This window comes from Tiliqua scincoides, chromosome 1 (genome assembly GCF_035046505.1).
Source record: "Tiliqua scincoides isolate rTilSci1 chromosome 1, rTilSci1.hap2, whole genome shotgun sequence".
Taxonomy (NCBI): Eukaryota; Metazoa; Chordata; class Lepidosauria; order Squamata; family Scincidae; genus Tiliqua; species Tiliqua scincoides.
Genome location: NC_089821.1, coordinates 24,862,262 through 24,880,325, shown reverse-complemented (window position 1 = coordinate 24,880,325; position 18,064 = coordinate 24,862,262). Strand labels below are relative to the sequence as shown.

The 18,064-nt window shown below is 41.9% G+C and overlaps 1 protein-coding gene across 4 annotated transcripts in view; it reads right to left on the bottom strand.

Annotated features, from left to right (window-relative positions):
• The window catches only part of PHF21A (PHD finger protein 21A), a 162,283-nt gene extending 146,360 nt beyond the window's left edge, over nt 1-15,923 (bottom strand). Inside the window, exon 1 of one of the 4 annotated variants that reach the window (XM_066630440.1) lies at nt 15,700-15,923. The gene's annotated coding sequence lies outside the window, so the exon portion shown is untranslated. The remainder of the gene's footprint in view (nt 1-15,699) is intronic. The other 3 variants (XM_066630419.1, XM_066630433.1, XM_066630412.1) reach the window with 3 other exon arrangements.
• Nucleotides 15,924-18,064: the final 2,141 nt, after the last annotated feature.

The window sequence follows — 18,064 nt, the reverse complement described above, 5'->3', positions numbered from 1 at the left end:
TCCCTGAGCTCAGATACACTCCTTCATGGTAAGCAGAACCACAAGCCAAAGAGCTACTGTAGCAGGCCAGTTTCCTCCCAGATTTGACACTGTATTGAGGAGTGTCATGTTTGCATTCCTCAGCCTGATATATATGGCTTGCCAGTGGCTGCAGCCACACACTCGTGGTGGTAATAATAATAATAATAATAATAATAATAATAATAATAATAATAAACTTTATTTGTATCCCGCCCTTCTCCCTGAAAGGTAGTGTCCCCAGCATCCCATTCATGCAGCAAGGCTGCGTAGACAGGAAAATGTAAGATCCCAGGAAATTTCTGGGCCCCCTCCTTTGGCATAAGAGACTCAACCTGTACAACTGCTATGTCCAAATAGTGTGTTCTATTTAGAGCACAGACTGAGGGAGAGACCATAACATTTAGGTTTTAAATCACTGCATATCAAGCAATCACTTTATGGCCACAATCCACATTATCACGTACACAATATCCAGAGTCTCTCTGTGTAATTCTAATCAGTAAGCTTGCAATGAGGCACACAAAGATTGGTATAGGTATGACTCATTCAAAATAGAAGACACTACAAGAAGTCTAGGGGGGGTCACATGTTATGCAAATTATAAAAATATGAAATTAACCTCTCATTTATGTTGTATACAACAGAACTTGTAATCTTAATACAGATGGAGGGTGTGATTTTGTATACATAACTCAGGTTTCACCAAGATCTGTGAGGGAGGAATAACTGCATATGCTCCGAGTCAACCTCAACAGTTCCCTTCCAGAGAAGAACGAAAATTCAGTCTAGATGGTTGGGTGGTCAGAAAAATGCCCAATGGTGGAAGGCATCTGAATTTTATGGCATAACCAAGTTTGACTATGGTGATCGCCCACTAATCTGGCGCATATTTCAATGCTCTCTGAATCAAGGAGCATGCATGCAGAGGTTGGTGGCATTTAGTGACATTACATATGTCTTAACTGTATTGTGAACATCGTGCAAAGACTAGCCCCTGAATTCTTGGAAGGTTATTTTAGGAAGTAGTAGATTGGGGTCCTGGACCTGATGAAAACTGCCTGAAATATGCCCTGTTGGAGTATGGTTTGTAGTGTTGAAAATGAGGATGAAATGAGGATGAAAATGAGGAAGAAAATGAGGAAGAAAATTCAGTCTTCTTCAGACGTTCAAAGGAAATGTTGATAGTGGTACTAAGGAGACCCTCTCCATCAAAGGCAAGTCTTCAAATATGAACATTGGTGTCTGGGAGGAGACACACATGCCTCCTGAGAGGTACTGAGCCAGCCATGGCTTTTAGATGAACATTCTACAAGATGCACATCTATTCCACTGGCTTCAAACTAGAAGGGATCAACAATTTTGTTATCATCCTCTGACAGTTTGTTCCAAAACAGGGATGCCTTCTCCCAAATCCTACACTTTCTACAGTTGTGGGCTCTTTCAACCAATCTTTTTGAGGGCATATCCTGACATAGTAACTACAGATGCATTCATGTGGGAATGGGAGCTTGCTGTAGTTCCTTCAAAATCAGTGGGGCTTGGACATCAGAACTCCATAAGTCTCCATAAGTAGCACAGCTACCCAGTAGCATAGCTAGGTCATTTGACACCCAGGGCCCATAAATTTTTTACACCCCATTATACGACATTTTTTTTCACATTTTTCTGCCACCCTTCCTCTAAGTAGCTCAGGGTGGTGTGCATGGTTCCTCCCCTTCTTTATACTCACAACAACCCTGTGAGGTAGGCGAGGCTGAGAGATAGTCACGACAAGAAATGAATAATAATAATGGTCAAAAAATAAATGCAGTGCCCTCCTCTGTTACTGCTCCCCTCTACATAGTATTCCATGACACACTGCCCCTGCATCTGGAGGTTCAAAGTAAACATCAAGGTTAATAGCCACTGATAGAATACAGTCCACCATATATGTTTAGAATTCACTTTAAAAGTTATCCAAGCCAGTGCCCAACACCAACTAACCTTTCCACCACTGGCATCACTACGGTTGGTGTCAGCCCTATTAACTTTATTTTACTATAGAACAGAGTGACACACTCAACCAGACAGTAACCAACAAAAACCAGTGGCCAACTTGATGACAATCACACAACAGAAAAGGAGTTTGTGTATTAGCTCTGATACAAGGAAAAGGGAGCTGATTCATAACATCTTATTGGTTCCAAGCTGTGTCATAGTAACACTTCATTAGCTCTCAGAACACTCTTGACTCATTGGTCAGTTTTGAGTTAAGGAAATCCACTTTGTTACCCAAGTCAGTTGTGTTTTCTTTTTCTGGTTATTTGGCTACAGCTTTTGATAGAACGCAGGTATTTCAATGTGGTTTATTACATTCTGCATTACACATCAAATTGTTAAGGAAATCCACTAGATACATAAGACAATTGTATTTCTGTTTTCTAGTCTTTTGGCCATAACTTTTGATAGGACAATTTCACTCTGGTTTGTTTCACCATTTCTGCTGTAAATTACACATCAAATGATATATAACATGCTGGTATTATTCCTAAAAACTGCAATTTTGGTCACACTAGTGGTGTGACCCCCTGAAGGTAGCATCTGGGGCAGCACACCCCCCCCACCAGCTCTGCCACTGCAGCTACCATAGCAGATAGCAGTTCTCCAGGTGATGACATGCAAGCATGAAAACAGGACCTGCAGCAATTATCTGTGCATCTATGTTAAGCTATTATCTGTGCATATATATTGAGATATGTGGCCAACAGTAAACATCCAATATAGGTAAGGGGAGTGCAGATATCCAGAAAATCTCAAAATGGAATATCAGTCAGAGCAATAATGCAAGGCTCTTGAGTTAAGGTACAACCATTAGTATGGAGCTCCACTGGCCTGGTGGTACACTGGACTTCTACATACAGACAGATCAATTCTTGGCTCCGTATCAGTAACATCAGCCCGAGATCTCGAAGTAGATAACATACATTGTCAAGATGTTTCCATGTCAATGACAGCTATTTTGCGTGCGTCGTCTATTTCTTGCAGGTCATCAGAAAAGCCAGGTGCCGTTGTCCTAATGTTCCAGATGCCCAGCTTTAGGGCAGGAGTTTTCTGTTGCCTGGGGCAGAGTTGTCAATCCGCTTGTCAGTTTTCACCCTAAACCCCACACACCCCGTGAGGTTAACGGACCGTGGCGAGGCAGCACCTTACTGGCTGGGGACTGCCCAGCTTAAGGCAGGTGGTAGCTGCCCTATGAGATGCAATGATCTCTCCCACCGTTGGAAGCAGCCCCTGGTGTCACGCTCTACGCCAATCGAGCAAAGGCTTATAACTGGTAAACTGCTGCTTCCCGTGTTGTGCCAACGCCGTATGGCAAAGTTGGAGTGTCCTCTCCAATGCGCGAGGCCTGGGTAAAGTGGGTATGGAGGATAGACTGTTACCCATGCAGCAAATCCTCCCTCTCTGCGTCGCTGGAATGGTCCAATGGAAAGGTAGAAGCCAATACGGTTGGTTCCAGTGGCGTCGCAGGAGTTGCCAGAGCGTGACTGTGTTCAGCCGCGAACTGCCTCAGGGACTCTGGCTCCTGATTTTGCCTTGAGGTTGACACCTGAAGCCTTTTCCACAACTAGATATAGCCACAAGGCAGTGGAGGTTTGAGGTCAGAGTTTCCTTCTCTTAGATGAGCTGCCTTCCCAGGCTGATGAGCCTCATCTACCCGGTTTCAAAAACCAAGAGGTGTTAAAAAATGCCGTCTCCCAGTTGAATACTCAGTGGAACCGTTCTAAGAGAGCACTACCATGCAATTCTGCAGAAATCTGCCTTTACTCCTCCAGACTTCCCTTAAATATGAAAAACAGCTTATTAGCGCTTGGAAATGTCTGGTTATACGAGAATGTCTGGATTCAATTTGTAGGAGTTTCTTTTTACTTGATCCCTTATTCCCAATCTTCCTTGCCCTTGTATTTTCAAATGTCTTTCTGCTATACAGACTATCCCATATGTTTTGAGGCAGCACTACTACCAGGTCCTCTATAGAAGTAGCCTTGTGCAGAGTGACCCCTCCACACATACAGAGAAAATCAATATTTGAAATGGGTCCTGGCTCTGCAAATGTCCTGAATTTATTCAGCCACTGTTGCGAAATATAAAACTGAAGGAGGCTTGGCTCTCTTACATTAAGACTCGATACCCTCCGTCTCTTTTTTGCTGAAACAGAGACACCTGCGTTGGCTTGGTCATGTCGTGAGAATGGGCGATGGTCGAATCCCAAAGGATCTCCTCTATGGAGAACTTGTGCAGGGAAAGCACCCTACAGGTAGACCACAGCTGTGCTACAAAGATATCTGCAAGAGGGATCTGAAAGCCTTAGGAATGAACCTCAACAGATGCGAAACCTTGGCCTCTGAGCGTTCTGCTTGGAGGCAGGCTGTGCAGCATGGCCTTTCCTGGTTTGAAGAGACACTTGGCCAACAGACTGAGGCAAAGAAGGAAGGCCCATAGCCAGGGAGACAGACCAGGGACACACTACGCTTGCTCCCAGTGTGGAAGGGATTTTCACTCCCGAATCGGCCTTTTCAGCCACACTAGATGCTGTTCCAGAACCACCACTCAGAGTGCGATACCATAGTCTTTTGAGGCTGAAGGTTGCCAACAAGATGTTGCAATCCCCTTCACAGACAGTGTGGACCACAATAATGTCTGATCCAGGGAGGTGCTTAGCAACTGCATTTTCTGAACCTATCTTGAGTAAGAAATGAAATTGTTCCAGGGTCTAGTCACAAGCAAAGGCAACTTCAAAAAGACTGGAAACTTCATTCACATCTATGCATATACCACTGAGATAGAAAGTGACAATATCAGGATTCCAGGAGGCTTTGCCCCCCCCCCGGTCCAGGTCCCTCTTTTAAGGGGGATCCCTGCTACCAGACAGCTGCTCAGAGTGAACTTAAGGCATTTGCTGTGCCCTTTGTTAGCATCACCTCAGTGCCAAAAGCTTCCCGCAGAGGATCTCTGTTTCACCTGACACACCTGATTTGATGAAGCCATTGGTAGTGGGTAGAGAAGAGGACATTAGGACTGCTATAGCAAGTGGGCCAAGTTCCAGAGCACTGACTTGAAATAAAGCATTCTGTTCTGTGCCTGCCTGAAACATTTTTACAGTGAATGCAAAAGTCCACAATGTGACTCTTTCCCAAACAGAGAAGACAAATGTTTCTCCCATCACCGAAGGGGAGTTTAGCCCCACAGCAGTACTTGCTATACAATGAGGCAAGGCTAACAATGAAAAAAGTTCTTTTAACGGAACAACTAGATAGAGCATACCAATGAAAACTGATGTGAAAGTTTATAAATTTTTCCTCAAAGGAATGAAAGAGGAACATTCCTCATAATGCTGCTTCAGAGGCTTCTGAAAAGAAATTGAGGGACTAAGTGTTCTTCCTGCCATCAAGACACATAATATACATGAGGTTTTCCCTAGTAGAGAGCAGGAGCAAAATGCTCGACAAAGCTCTGGAAGGTTCTAAGGCTTTGCATGTGTGGAAAAACTCCACGAGATGTTACTGCACAGAGATAACAAAGAATATATTACACATGCAGTTAAATAACTAGATCAGTTCTATTTAGAGGACTGACACAACCACTGAAATTCTAACAAAATTTAACAAGTTACTTCATTTAACTCATTTAACTGTATCTCATTGACAGCTCTCAATTTGTAGGGTTTCAAACACGTTTTAAGAATCATTTCACATACTTGTAGAGTTCTAGTAACCCACAGAAAAACTCTACTGAAGAATTCAAGAAAAGTACATGGGTTCAAAGCTAAATACCAGACTTTTGTTAGCTGCATGTGATAACATAGCTACCTTCTAAATCAGAGTACAGATATCTTCTTTTGAAGACAAGTGATGTCATCTAGCTGGCCTAAAAGAATACATATAGAACAATGAAGTAAGAACTTGGCAAGTGAAAAGCCTTTCAATTCATTTTTGACTATAAAATTTAGGGCTATAAGTTTAAGTTAATAAGCAGCTGCATGAAAAGTGTACGTGTAATATGTACAGTACGTCCATAATACAGATTGCTTTGAAATACAAAAAACATTCACAAATATCAATTACAAAACCCTATGAAAATAAGAGATTAGTGCAATTATAAAAACTCATATAGATTCTGCAAGTAATTGGTTTCAACTGGCAATTCCCCAGAACCTGGAAATTCCACCAGCCTTCCACCATGCAATACATAAAGCACAAATTCCCAAACTGTCCAGCTGATATCCACAAAAATAGTTGGTTCAGTATGTCATGGTCACGTGTATTTTAAATACAGCCAAGTTACTGTATTCTGAAACTGCCATCGAGTTTTATTCAGAATGTTTATATACAACCTTTCAACAAAAAAGTTGACAAAGCAGTTTACAGGGGGAAAAATCAAGTAACTTTTACATTTTAGTCTATTAGAGCTGCATGTTTAACACAAAAACAGCAGTTCATATAAGCATAGCTCCAAAACCATGAAAACAGGCATGCGTTAGTGTCTAGTACCATACCAATTTTATTGCCCCATCATCTTATAGACTGCTAGTAAAGTATTTCAAAATTCCCATGCATCGAGTTACCTGGGTGTTGGTGTGTGTGTGTTTTTTTTTAAAATCTCAGTTGCTATCAATCAATCGATCGAGCAGTTTAATGCTTTATAGAGTTAACTTGAGTTTTGTCAAAGCTTTCCAAGTTCAACAAATAGGACCATCAACTTTAAAGAATAAAAGGTAGCCTGTGTACACACCTTCAAACAATTTTTTTGCAACTTTAAATGCTTCTCATTCACCTTGCAAATTGAACTGGTTCACACAACAAACCAAAACCACCGAGCTGGGAACTCTGCCTGAACCCACCTCAGCATGCACACTCCCCATCACCTCTCCCACCTGCTTAGATAAAACAGCTCTATGCATAACCAAAGATATGTCTTTAAATGCGGTTTAAACAAAGTTCTTGCTTTATTAAATTATGATTTAAATATATCTACTCGGTATCAGAGCTGAGAGTAAAGGGGAAGAGGGAATGTGCAGGCCATGTTCACAACTCAAAAAACTATGGTTGCTTGACTTATAGTGCTCTAACCACTTATATGCCTTGCAAACTGATTGAATCCAAACTTGGGTTTTATTTCAAAGTTAGCAACCTTCTTTGCAATCACATCTTCAAGTTAATATCTATAGCCATCTGTATTCAAGAAGCAAAAATCAGAAGGCAGTTAACAAAAGCCCCAAAGCGCTGCTTCTCAAATTTCAACATTTCTATGTCTATATTTGAGTATTCATTCTGGGTTTCAGGACTACAGAATAACTATCACAGGTACACAAGCTAGGGCCTGTCAAATATATTCCAACAGATGATATACAAGTTTTAGCAACTACATTTACTGAACTATGAATTCAGTCCCCAGGTTCATGAACAGATTCAATATGGTTCTCAATGCTGAACAAGTTGCTTTGATCAACAACAACAGATAATCCTATCAAGCTAAACATTCTTAGCTTCCAGAAGCCATCTCAATGTATTTGTCTCTACTACATTACTACTACGACATTAAAAATGCGTATTTTGAGAGATGAAACATTGAGCACTACTGGCCCAATAATAATTTGCCTAAGAACAATGTTCCTTTCCCCTCCCACTGCACTATACAGGATATCTGTTCTTTATGTAACAAAAAAGCATAAACAAAACACTTCTATTTTAGTATAAGTCTCTTGGAAGCATTCACACACTAGTTCAGCAAGTAACAAATGGAAGCTTCCACTAGAAAACAACAAGTCACGTTGTTCCACATTCACAACTGTTTCTTTATAATAACCCTTTACCACTCTTTGACAAACAGAGAAAAAAGTCACTCCATGAAGTTTTGGAACATGAAAAGCACGCAGTGGCATACTGCAACAGCACAATATGCAATGATGCTAAAACCATCAGAAAGACATTCTACTGCACTTCCCTCCGTAGGCAGCAGAAGTATTGATGAAGCCTGCAGATGCAGCAACAGTACTGTCCGTAAAAAGCCAAGACAGCTGTTGCCATGGCTACTATAAGTCAGTTTATCAGAAAAAATTATTGTGATTTCTCAGAAGTTTGGGTTTAAAAGATGATAAGGCTTGGATTGCTAATTGACTGAGGAGATCAACTATTGTTTTGCATGCAAGTACACTGCCTTAGAGAAGCACATGGTTAACAATACTTGGATACACAGCAGGAGGGGAAGAGGAAAAAAGAAATCAATGCTTTTCTGCTAGTGCTCCTTCTCTTCAAGTACTGACAGTTTGTGTTCTATATGCAGCCAAAACAAAACAAAAAAAACACACACCATCTTTTGGCTTGTGCGAGAGAGTTTTTACATAGGCCTACTGGCAGAGTCCACAAAGTACTATCAGAGTGTTAGGCTTCAACATGTTAGGCCACATACTCTTCCACTCTCCATTTTAACACTTACACATTTAATATTTTCTCATTGTTTTCCTATTAAATGCAGCAAGAAGCTTTAAAAGCCTATCCTTAATTTCATGGAGAAGAGAACCATTTTCTTGCTTTAAAAGGCACACATTAAACTTCTCATGGCAAACACATTTCATAATGTCACTTTTCATCACTGAAGGGCAACAGTGAGGAAATATAACATTTGGAGGTGGGAGAGGAAGTCAGCATTTGTTAGATTCTGGCAGCAATGTGGGTATAAGATAAGGTTATAAGGTAAGAATGATATCCTAAATTCCTGTATTGCAGAATTGCTGAAAAATAAAATGCTGAACTAAAAGTTGCATAGCTACATGTGATATGGTGTTGAAAACTTAGTTCAGTGTTGAGCAAGTGAAAATATACATTTTTTAATTACTATGTCCACTAGATTAAACATCCTCCCACATATATGCAAGCATACTGTTAATGGCCACTCTAGACAAACTGAAGTTAAGCTATGTATTAAAGCTGAGCACCTGAGGTATAACTGTAAACATGAATTTGGGGATCACATGAAACAGCAGCCAGGACCAGAATGCATATGTAGATGAGTATCAGTGATGAATTAAAGGCTATCCCTCATTCACTTCTCTATACTGAATTATCTTTAAATTATGGCCAACCTATGCAGAATCATACTGCTGATGTATCGAATAATTTGCTTGCTCCTTCCTTTAAAGAATATAATGTTTGGAAAATGTATCAGACTAGGGCTGCAATCCTTTACTAGCTTACCTGGAGTAGGTTATATTGAATGTAATGGATCCTACTGCTGAGTAAACTTGCAGAGTATTGCACTGTAAGGCAATAATTATGTGGTTCACTTCTTAATTGTTAAGAGTAACAAACCAAGACGTGCTTTATAAACACAGTCATGAGGCGGCAAAATGCAGTGTGCCTTTGTATAGAAAGCTTCCCTAAATTCTAAAAAATCCCAGTTTACAATTAAGTAACTCTTGCCCTCCCAGTTTCAAGGATATTTTAAAAATACTCTGACTTAGAACACAGAAGTCAAGTCACTTTCATATTCCATTATTTTGGAAAGTTGGCACACACAGTTTTGGAATTGGCAATTAAATGAACTACTCAGCTCACCTCTGGAGCTGCCTTTTAAATTCTGGTGGATGTCCATAGACCTTTGAACAGATTAGAGTCAAGAGTCATATTAAAATAATGCAGAAGGCTCTGTAATAAACTGTGCTTTTTTCCTTTGATATTCTCTAGTTTCATTTTTTGTATGAAAAAATGTTTTTCATTTGTTTTTACCTCAATAAAAAGTAAAAAAGAGCTATGTGATGCACTTCAACTACTCTTTCTGCTCAATGAGCCAACAGGAGAGCACAAATATTCATTACTGTTTGACTACACATGAGTTATCTTTATATCACCAAAAGAACCACCACTATGCTGTATTGATCACCAAAACTTCTACAGAACACAGTTTAAGAAATATCTTTCAACTTTGCCCTGGCTTCTTTTACTTTCTTTTTCTTACTCATGTTTACAGTATGTTCTTCAATGTCAGCAAGCCACCCAACCATGTACCAATATATACTCCTGCCATTATAGTAGCTATTTGTATGACAATATGCTACCCACAAACATGTGCACATTACAAGGAAAAGAGACACAAACATCCCTTCTTTTAACCAATATCCAGTTATGTTCTAATACACAATTTAAAAGAGAGATCAAGCAATGAATCAGAAACATAGCAGCCCAAGTTCTAAACTACAGCTGTGACCTAATAAATGCTATTACTACATGACTAAGAACAGTCTCACTTTATACATATACACTCTCAAACAAAGTGGAGCTCTAGCTCTTTTCCCTTTATTGTAAATAAAGTATAGCAAATATAGCATCATCATCTAGTACTCTCCTGACTATGGAAACAAATTTGCAAGGCCAAGGAGACTTCTGCAATAGGTGAAAAGGGACCTGGTTTTGACTCCAAGTTTCCACAGAACTGCACAAAACAATCACTACTATACATTATTTTCACAGTTTCAAGACCTCACAGTGTTAAGAGATATTAAGTGCTTAGTCTAAACAGTAAGAACATGTGAAAATTTAATATACCTTTACAGTTCTACTTATTTTTTCCCTATTATTTCATTTTGAAGTGATTAGGAAAGACGGCTTGCATACCTCAAACACTATTAGCAAAATATTTTTCCTGAAGTTTTAATCATAGCACTAAGCAACTTGTCCATTTGATATGCTATTTACTAAAAACAGTGACGATGAATGCAGACTTTTTCCTTAAATATGTCTAAGCTGTTTTTCAAACTTAGATTCTGCAAAGAAATCCAGTAGTGAAGCTATTCCTGTGATACTGAAGCAACTCATCTCAATTAAAATATTCCATAGCACAGAGAACGACAGTTTCTAGGGAACTCAGTAATTATCAGAACAGTTATTTCACTGGTACACTAAAACTGAAACAATGCAACAGTGTAATTTTGCTATGCTACAAGATTTATACATGAGAAAGATCTATATATTTGTAAAGGTTATGTATGTTACAAGAAAAAAAGGAACTTCCCTTTATCACCACTAAAACTTTACAAAAGCTCAATCCAGCCATTTTCAAGTTCCATTCATTTCAATGGGCAAAATCAACACATCATCACATCTCTCCCATTGAAACCAATGGGACTTAAAAGCACCTATCTTCAACTGGATTGTGCCCCAAGTAGTTTCTTGTAATGTCACAACTTTGAAATCTACAGGAAGTATCTATCAAGGCCTAACAGAGATAGCTGAACACTTATTCAGTTAGAAGTACATTAGAAATCTTAACACCTTCACTATAACACAAGAAACAATAAATTCACTAGTAAGAATGACTTATAAAGAAGGAAGAAAGCATATTTGAAAATAAAAACAAGTTGGTGCCAGCTGTTGCTTGCTTGATCATTCTTTCTAATACGACCTAAAAAATTTGTTCCAACACTTCTAACAAATACTACTAAATCCGAGTTTAATATATGAGTTTATCTGCAAAAACCCTCATGTACGCACAGCAATATAGGAATGTAAACATTTCAAATTCAACTGTTATGGATATAAAATATTTTGAAAGGGGAGGGGAGATTCTGCTTTTAGAGCCTTTGGTTTAGGATGCTTTCAATTTGCTTATGCCCAGATTTGCAGACCACAGCATATAGGTGATGAAACAGAGTAACCTTCTAGCTGAGGATGCTCTTGTACTAAACTTCATCCAACACTTGAAGGATCTCCATAACCAGTATAAGGATTAACTATGTCCCTTATATTTTCATGAAGCCAGTCCCTTATATTTTCATGAAGCCTTATATTTTAAGTCATCAGCCAGTGACTTAAAAATGCACAGAAGTTACTATACCAACCATACTGAATAAAGCTGCAAGCTCAAAAAACCTTACAAACACATGGGCGGGGGGAAGCAAGGAATGATCAATCTCTTGAAATATTATAACACTATAGGTTTTTTGCAGGCTCATATTCACTATTAGAAGCTACTCATGTGGATAGAATTTTTAAAAAAGTAAACATAAGTTTTCCATTTAAAACAAAACAAGGAAAAGTTAGTAAAATCTAATCCCAAATTATATGCAGTTATTTAAGGATTTCAAACAATAGTACCAAAGAGTCCCAGGCCTATAATAGTATTTATTGAACCCAAACACTGTAATGGTATTAAGTTCTATATTGTGGTTTAATTGTAGATGAATATTCTCTTTATTCAAGATTCTTAATAAAGTTTGTTTTTTCTCTGAACGTAGTGATATTGAATCAAAACTTATGAACCATTTTTCCTCATGAGAAAACAAGATGAAGTATTATTGTGGCATTCACTACTTGTACACAAAAATTAACTTAAGTTCTCAGTTGTTGCTTCAATTAAAACAAAAATTTTAAAAATGTACACAAAGCGAAACTAGGTATCCAAGTACAGTACTTCCAAAACAACTGGTAAATAAGATGTAAACAAGCAAATGTATGAAAGTAGTACCTAAGATTCTTATTACAGTGCTGTAAACTCTTCTGATCTCAAATTAACTTATTTCCCAAGTTAGTGTGCCTACCATTGCAGCCTTGAGAAGAAGCAAGTCCCACTAAATGCACTGGAATTTTCTTCTTAGTAAATGAGGTTATGACTGCACATCACATGTGTTAAAATCATAGTCTATGATATTCCATTAGTAACAGATAGGAATTTAGAAAAGGGCATTGTCATCAGAACACTTTCAAGATCTCTCTATTACTTTTTTTTCAAGATTTTACAGTGCAGTTGTATTATTTCTGCATGATGAACAGCTCCTTCTCCACAAGCATCATAAGTGTCTTGCTGCGATTAACATGATCAAGTGTACTAATTTCAAGCCTAATATTAACCAGTGAAGAAATATATTGCTCTGCTAATATTGCTGTGTTAGAACTGACCTACCTTAGGACAACATTCTGAACACAGAAACCTTACACACAACTTTCATAAAAGTTATATTCCTATTGAAGATATGCAAAGAACCCTGTCACTGAGGCAGAATTAATGGTCAAGTACTAGCTTGAACAAATACAGATTTAAAAAATTTGATCTATGACTTTACAAATCATTCAAAAAAGTTCATTACATACAACAACCAACATGAAGAAATGTAACATCCTGGTCCTACTGCATATACTTGGAGTAAGTCCCACTGATTTTACCAGATCTTTTTTTCAAGTAAGTCTGCACAGCGTAATTTGACAGCTAAACACAAAGACTATTTCAGTACATAATTTAAATGCAATGGCTTTATCACACATATAGAACCACCTTGCCACCTGCAAGGTCCCTCACCCCACTCCAATAACCAAAAAGTAATTCATAAAAATGCATATTTTCATCTTAAACACTGCAAATCCACTTGGTGTGAATGATGTTGCAGATGAATATGAATTGGATCAACAAGAGCAACAACAAAGTCCAACAGTGCAAAATCCTGGAGGCATCAACAATACTGCAAGCGTGGTCAAGGGGGAAAAAATTCCATCTCTAGTTAAGGCTCAGAATAACAAAGAAGCAAACAGAGGAAAAGTAACGAGATCCGCATGCACAACAGGACTAGACCAAATGGCAGTCCCACATAAAACCCCACTCCTCCTACATAACACACATAGAAATAAAAAGGGGGGAGCAGAGAGAAGGTACACATCTCCAGTCACTGCAAACATGTGTCAGAGTAGGAGTGTGAAATCCCAAAGGTGTCCTTGCACCAAGCTTTCTGTATCTGTGCAGAAAGGGTGAGGGGAGCAAGAAGAGAGACTTCAGAATAACAAGTTACTGAAGAAACAGGAATTTTCCCAGCACTACTCGGGCCACCAAGACAAATTAAAGGCAACGGGAAGAAGAAAAAAAGGGGGGGACTGATGCCACCACCGCGGCAGCTTTACTACAAAACCTCAATCATCAAAGCAGCATCATTTCCAAGATAATAAAACTTCCCCAGCAGCATCACAGGAGAAAAAAATCAACCCAAGAGAAAAAAAAAGGCCTGGAAATAATAATAATAATCCTGAGTAAAGCCAGAAGATAGGAGAGAAATCTCTTCCTCTCCCCTCCCCTCTTTGCAAATGTGTCATCCCTCTCGCCGCCCCCCCTCCAATGTGTCACATACTCCCTCCCACTCCACCCCCCCTCCTCTCTCAGAAACTTACTTCAATCCTTACAGGTGAAAGAGAAAGGACATGCCTCCCTTTCCAGCATCTCTAGGCTATAAACATACAGATGGGAGAAAGGGAAGAGGAGAATGAAACTGAAGTTGTTGCTGCTTCCTCCTCTCCCTAGTTGGCTCAGGAGTCTTACATGGTGGATGGTGCCTGCCTCCCCCCACCACCACCCCCCAACAATCCATCCTTCTCTAGCTTCCTCCAATAAGTCAGGCAGAGCAGGGGAGGGTGATGGGGGTGGAGAAGAGAGACTACTCAGAAAGGGGGGCAGAAGAAAAGATCAACAGAGAAGCAAAGAATGAAGAGAAAACAGGGAGAGGAGGAGAGAATCCAAAAGATGGGATACTACACCCTGCTGCTGCGGGGGGGGGGGTGGAGAAGAGGGACTACTCAGAAGGGAGGGAGGAGAGAGGGTGAAGAGAAAGAGAAGACAAGGAGGTGGTGGGAGAGGAGGGAAGAATCTAAGATACTACACCCTGATGGTGGAGAAGAGGGACTACTCAGAAGGGGGGAAGAAATAAAGATCAAGAGAGGGGAAGAGAAAAAGAGAGATCAGGGAGGTGAGAGAGGAGGGGAGAATTAAAAAGGTGAGATACTACTACACCCTGCTGGTGGTGGTATTGGCTGGAGAAGAGGGACTACTCAGAAGGGGGGGGGAGAAGTAAACATTAAGAAAGAAGAAGAGAAAGAAGACAGGGAGGTGGTGGGAGAGGAGAAGAGAATCCAAAAGGTGGGATACTACTATCCTGCTGGTGGTATTGGGGGGACTTGGAGAAGAGGGACTACTCAGAAGTAGAAAGGGGATAAGTAAAGATCAAGAAAGAGAAGAGGGCCTTACTCAGAAGGAGAGGGAGAAGTAAAAATCAAGAGAGGGGAAGAGAAAGAAGACAAGAAGGTGGTGGGAGAGAGAATCCAAAAGGTGGGATACTACTACACTCTGGTGGTGGCGGTGGTGGAGAAGAGGGACAGCTCAGAAGCGGGGGAGAAGTAAAGGTCAAGAGAGGGGAAGAGAAAGAGAAGATAGGGAGGTGACGAGAGAGAGGAGGAGAATCCAAAAAGTGGGATACTACTACATCCTGATGGTGGTGGGAGGGGGGTGGAGAAGAGGGACTTACTCAGATAGGGGGAGAAGGGGGCAGAAGAGGGGTGGGCTACTCATGGGGTGAAGAGGGACTTACTCAGGGGGGTGGGCTACTCAGGGGGAGGTGAAGAGGGACTTACTCAGGGGGGTGGGCTACTCAGGGGGAGGTGAAGAGGGACTGCTCAGAGGAGTGGACTACTCAGGGGGAGGTGAAGAGGGACTGCTCAGAGGAGTGGACTACTCAGGGGGAGGTAAGGAGGGACAACTAAGAGGAATGGACTATTCAGGGGGAGGTGAAGAGAGACTACTCAGAGTAGTGGACTACTCAGAGGAGGGAGGAGGAACTGCTCAGAGGGGCAGAAGTGAGGACCAGGAGGAGGGGGGATCAGAGGCGGGATACTGCACCCTGCTGGTGGAGGCGGTGCTGCCGGCCGGCGGGGGTCCCCCTGGCAGGCCCTCTCCCGGCGGGGGGCTCCTCTTCATGGGGAGCGGCGGCGCGGCGCCCCCTCCCGCTCCTCTCACTTTCTTCAGGCTGCGCGGGGAGCGGAGGCTGCTGGCGGCGGAGGCTGCTGCTGCGCCGCTGCTGCGGGCTCGCGCCTGGCGGGGGGCGCCGCCGCCGTCCCGGGGGGGCTGCTGGTGCGGCGGGGGGGGCGGCGGGGCGCGGGCGCGGACGCGGGAGGACGGCAAACTGTGACACAAAAACAAGCGAGAAGCTGAACTCTTCTTCAATCCCATTCACCCGGCCCGGCCGCAGCACCGCTCGCTGGGATCCCTCCGCCACCGGCTCCCTCCTCGCCTCGGCCTGCCTCGGCGCGCGCCCCCGCGCCGCGCGCCCCCGACGCCGCTCTCCCCTCACACACGGCGGCGGGGGGCGGGGGAGGGGTGGAGCCGGGGCGCCCCCTCGCCCGCGCGCCCCCGGCCTCCCCGCCCGCACCCTAGGGCGGAGGGGGCGGCGGCCTGCTCGGGAAGCGGGCGGAGGGCCGCCTCACGGCTCCTCCTGAGGGACTACTTGATGTGTCGGTGCGGCGAATTTATTTCCCTTTGCCTAAGGAACGGGCTGTGCTGCGGCCCCATTGCCTAGGGAAAAAGCCCGGATGTAAAGTGAGTGAAACTAAAGTAGAGTGAAGTAGGGCAGCAAACTCTGGTGGAGCAGCAGCAGCAGCAGCAGAGCAGGGGGGAGGGGCTCGGCGCCGGGCAGCGGGGAGGGCGGAGGAGGCGCCGGCCTCTGCCCCAGCGCAAGGCGCGTGCCCCGCGCCCCCGGCCAGCATCCTCCCCACGCGCCCAGTGCCGAGGAAGCCGTGCCCCAGGGCCCCTGCGCAGGCTGCAGCCCTCCCTGGAAGCGCTGCCAGGCCCTTGCGAGGAGCAGCCCGCTCCATGCAGAGGACCTCCTGCTCCAGGGCAGTTGCAAAGAGGACTTTCTGTAAAGAATTTGCAAAAAATTACCCTTTTAAATAAAGTATTCTTCCATAGACGGTATACATATATAGTGTATCTATATGTATACTATGTATATGTGGTATTTTGTATTTTTGTAGTATATATAAATATACTTTTTTTTGTCAAGTATTCTTACATATGTAGTATACGCATATACGTAGTATATCTATGTATGCTGTATACATAGTGTATATATAAGTACTGTGAGATACAGCAAACTGGACTAGATGGGCCTATGGTCTGAACCAGTGGGGCTGTTCTTAAGTATTCTATATATATATAGTATACTTACATATATATATGTAGTATTTTGTACTTTTTGTAGTATGTATACTTTAATAAAGTATTTATATATAGTATACTTATATATACACTGTTTATATAGCACGCATACATATACTATATATGTATAAGTACACTATATATATAAGAATATGTTATAAAAAGTATACTTACATATACTACAAAAATACAAAATACTACAAATATATACTACAAAAATAGAAATTTTGTAGTAATTGGGTTTTTTTGCATAAAATAGTATTTTTTTGTAGTAATAGTTATATTTGCAAAAAATACTTTTTAAAAATACAGTACATAGTCTCACAAACAACCCCCACTTCTCCGATTTGCCAAAAAAAAAAAAAAAAAAGATTCTGCACAGGAAGTTGATGCACCAAGGGCAGGGGTAAAAAAAGTAAATGATCGCGCGCCCCCGCCCCCCCCATGCAAGGGCCAATGCATAAGGCATTTTTGTACAGGAAGTTGATGCACCAATGGCAGGAGTGGAAAAAAACATGATTGATCCCCCCCATACAAAGGGGCTTTTTTTGCGCAGGAAGTTGATGCACCAAGGGCAGGAGTGAAAAACAGGAATGATTCCCCCCCCCATGCAAAGAGGGTTTTGTACAGGAAGTTGATGCACCAAAGGCAGGAGTAAAAAAATTAATCGCCTCTCCCAATTCAAAGGGGGTTTTGCAAAGAAGTTGATGCACCAAGGGCAGGAGTAAAAAAAACAAACAAACATGAATGATCATCCTCCCCCAATGCAAAGGGGGGTTTGTACAGGAAGTTGATGCACCAAGAGTAAGAGTAAAAAACAGGAATGGTCGCCCCCAATGCATGGGTTTTTTGTGCACAGGAAGTTGATGCACCAAAGCAGCGGCACACACAAGCATCCTTAAACCGAACGTACGGGATTTTTGCACAGGAAGCGGACATACCGAAGGACGGGAAAGGGGTGTGTGTGTGGTGTGTGTGTGTGTGAGAGAGAGAGAGAGAGAGAGAGAATCATCATCATCCCGAAGAGAGGAGCTTTGCGCAGGAAGTTGAT